This window comes from Ornithorhynchus anatinus, chromosome 4, assembly GCF_004115215.2.
Source record: "Ornithorhynchus anatinus isolate Pmale09 chromosome 4, mOrnAna1.pri.v4, whole genome shotgun sequence".
NCBI lineage: Eukaryota > Metazoa > Chordata > Mammalia > Monotremata > Ornithorhynchidae > Ornithorhynchus > Ornithorhynchus anatinus.
This window is the reverse complement of record NC_041731.1, coordinates 92488360-92490735: the sequence shown is the minus strand read 5'-3', so window position 1 is coordinate 92490735 and position 2376 is coordinate 92488360. Positions and strand designations below refer to the sequence as shown.

Here is a 2376-nt window from a genome sequence, read left to right as displayed (position 1 = left end):
AGAATTTTAATAGCCAGAATACGCTAGAAGTGTGGGGAAATTTGGGGAGAATGACTGGCCTTTGGTCCATAGGGCAGGAATATTAATAGGTTTCACTTTTAAACAATGCACTGAGCCCAACTCCTGCCAAAGGTTCGGAAACTGAGAATGGTTGGAGCCATAAGAGGCAGGGATCCAGTGTGTGTGGGTGTAGGGAACCACCGGGACGCTGATGCCCCCAACATCAATCAATCAAATGATGGTATTAATTGGCCTGCCCTGGAAACATGCGTGGTAACGAAAAAAATCTCAAAACCTGCATTTATTTAAGAATATTTTACAATCTGTAAACGGCTTTACCCCTTTAGCCCCTACCCACTCATTTCAAACTGATGAAGTTTTATAGTGCAGTATTCTGTCCACAATCTAGGAATCAGGAGATCTACATTCTAGTCAAGGTTCTGCTAGCTGAGTCTCTGCCGGCACTAGTCAATCGATCCATCAATCGAGCATTTTATTTATTGTATTTATTCATTGTATTTATTGAGCATTCACTGTGTACAAAACACTGTACTAAGTTCTTGGGAGAGTAAAATATAACAGTAAACAGACACATTCCCTTGCCCACAATGAGCAAATATTATTATTATTATTATTCAGATTCTGGATCCTGAAGTTTCAATGCCAAGGTTCATCCACTATTTCTGATGGGAAACCTTATCATCACACTGAAATTAGAGATTACGTTTTTCAGAATCTTCAATACATGCATCTCTAGTTAGTCATGACTAGAGTATATTTACTATAATCTGTGGCTTTATTCCATATACTATTTACTGAATATTCCTATATTCCATATACTGAATGAGAAAGAATCTGCTCAGTGGAGAATAGTTTAGTTAAGAATATTGGGTTCCTTCTCTGATATAATGTAGATTTCCAATTAGATAACAAATCCTTCAGTTCAAAAATAGGATGGTCCTTAAAAATTTAGAGCACTGAAACAAATCCACTAGAAGAGCGTCCTATGAGTCTGTAACATTTTAATTTGATATTGAATAGATTAGATTTTCATTCTCTTGAAGCTTTACCCACCCCCCCCTCGCCCAGTATTCTGTTCTGAAATATTTAAGTGTCTTCATACCTGCTGGCTTTATACTGCCTCTTCCATGCTGGCCTTGGTTAACTTGAAAAATGAACTTAAAGTCAACTTCAATTACATCAAGAGAAAAAACAGCCACAAATCTGAAACACGGAACAATGTCCTAAATTTTAACTTAGTACAGTTAGTGCAAGATATACTTGGAATTGCAAGCTAGCTTTCATTTTGAAGAAGTTGCGGCTAAGTGGTGAGATTGAATGCATGAGGGTGGGAATCATCCTGAATGTCCCTTGCACATTTGCACATTGTACCCACAAAAATGCCTTCTCAGGATCACATCTGGAGAGTTTCTAGTACTCTACCAGTCTTGGCTATGGGAGGGAGAGTCAAGCAGAGGCCTGTCCATTCCATTCCTAGCTTGGCCAGTGGCTAGCGAGTGGAAGGCCATCTGCTACGAGTCAAAACTCACCCGTGCTGGGCAACAGCAGCATGGGACAGAGTCGAAGGTGGAGACGTGAGTTTACTGCACAGAAAGAGGCAGTGGTAAACTGCTTCTGGATTTTTACCAATAAAACTCTATGGATACAATTTCAGGATGATTGCAGATGGAGGTGGGGTGTTCTGGGAGAGAACCCGTGGTGTCGCTATGGATTGGAAATGACTTGGTGGCATAAGACAAATAATGAATAATGTTGGTATTTGTTAAGCACTTACTGTGTGCAGAGCACTGTTCTAAGCGCTGGGGTAGATACAGGGTAATCAAGTTGTCCCACGTGAGGCTTAAAGTCTTAGTCCCCATTTTACAGATGAGGTAACTGAGGCACAGAGGTGAAGTGACTTGCCCACAGTCACAATGAGAAGTGGAAGAGCCAGGATTAGAACCCATGACCTCTGACTCCCCAGCCCGGGCTCTTTCCACTGAGCCACGCTGACAAGACCCATGAAAATACTGTAGTGCCCCTGTTATTGTCCTTTGCCCTGCTAGATTATAAACTACTTGAAGACAGGGACTGTGTCCTCTAACTTTATTGTTCTCTCTCAAGCATTCAGTACAGTGCTTGGAATTATCACAGAGTAACAGTTCAAGAAATCCAGTTGATTGAGATGGGAATTGCTCGAACAGTAATGGCTGAGAGGAGAAAGATATGTCTTCAGCATGGCCTAGTGGCAAGAGCAAGGGCTTGAGAGTCAGAGGTCGTGGCTTCTAATCCAGGCTCCACCACTTGTCTGCTCTGTGACCTTGGGTGAGGCACTTAACTCCTCTGTGCCTCAGTTACCTCACCTGTAAAATGGGG

At 41.8% G+C, this 2376-nt stretch overlaps 1 non-coding gene across 1 annotated transcript; it reads left to right on the top strand.

Moving 5' to 3' along the window:
- Positions 1–1402: 1402 nt before the first annotated feature.
- Positions 1403–1540, top strand: LOC114811450. The gene has a single exon (XR_003759153.1). It is a non-coding gene; the product is annotated as a small nucleolar RNA SNORA7 (small nucleolar RNA).
- The last annotated feature ends 836 nt before the right edge of the window (positions 1541–2376 follow it).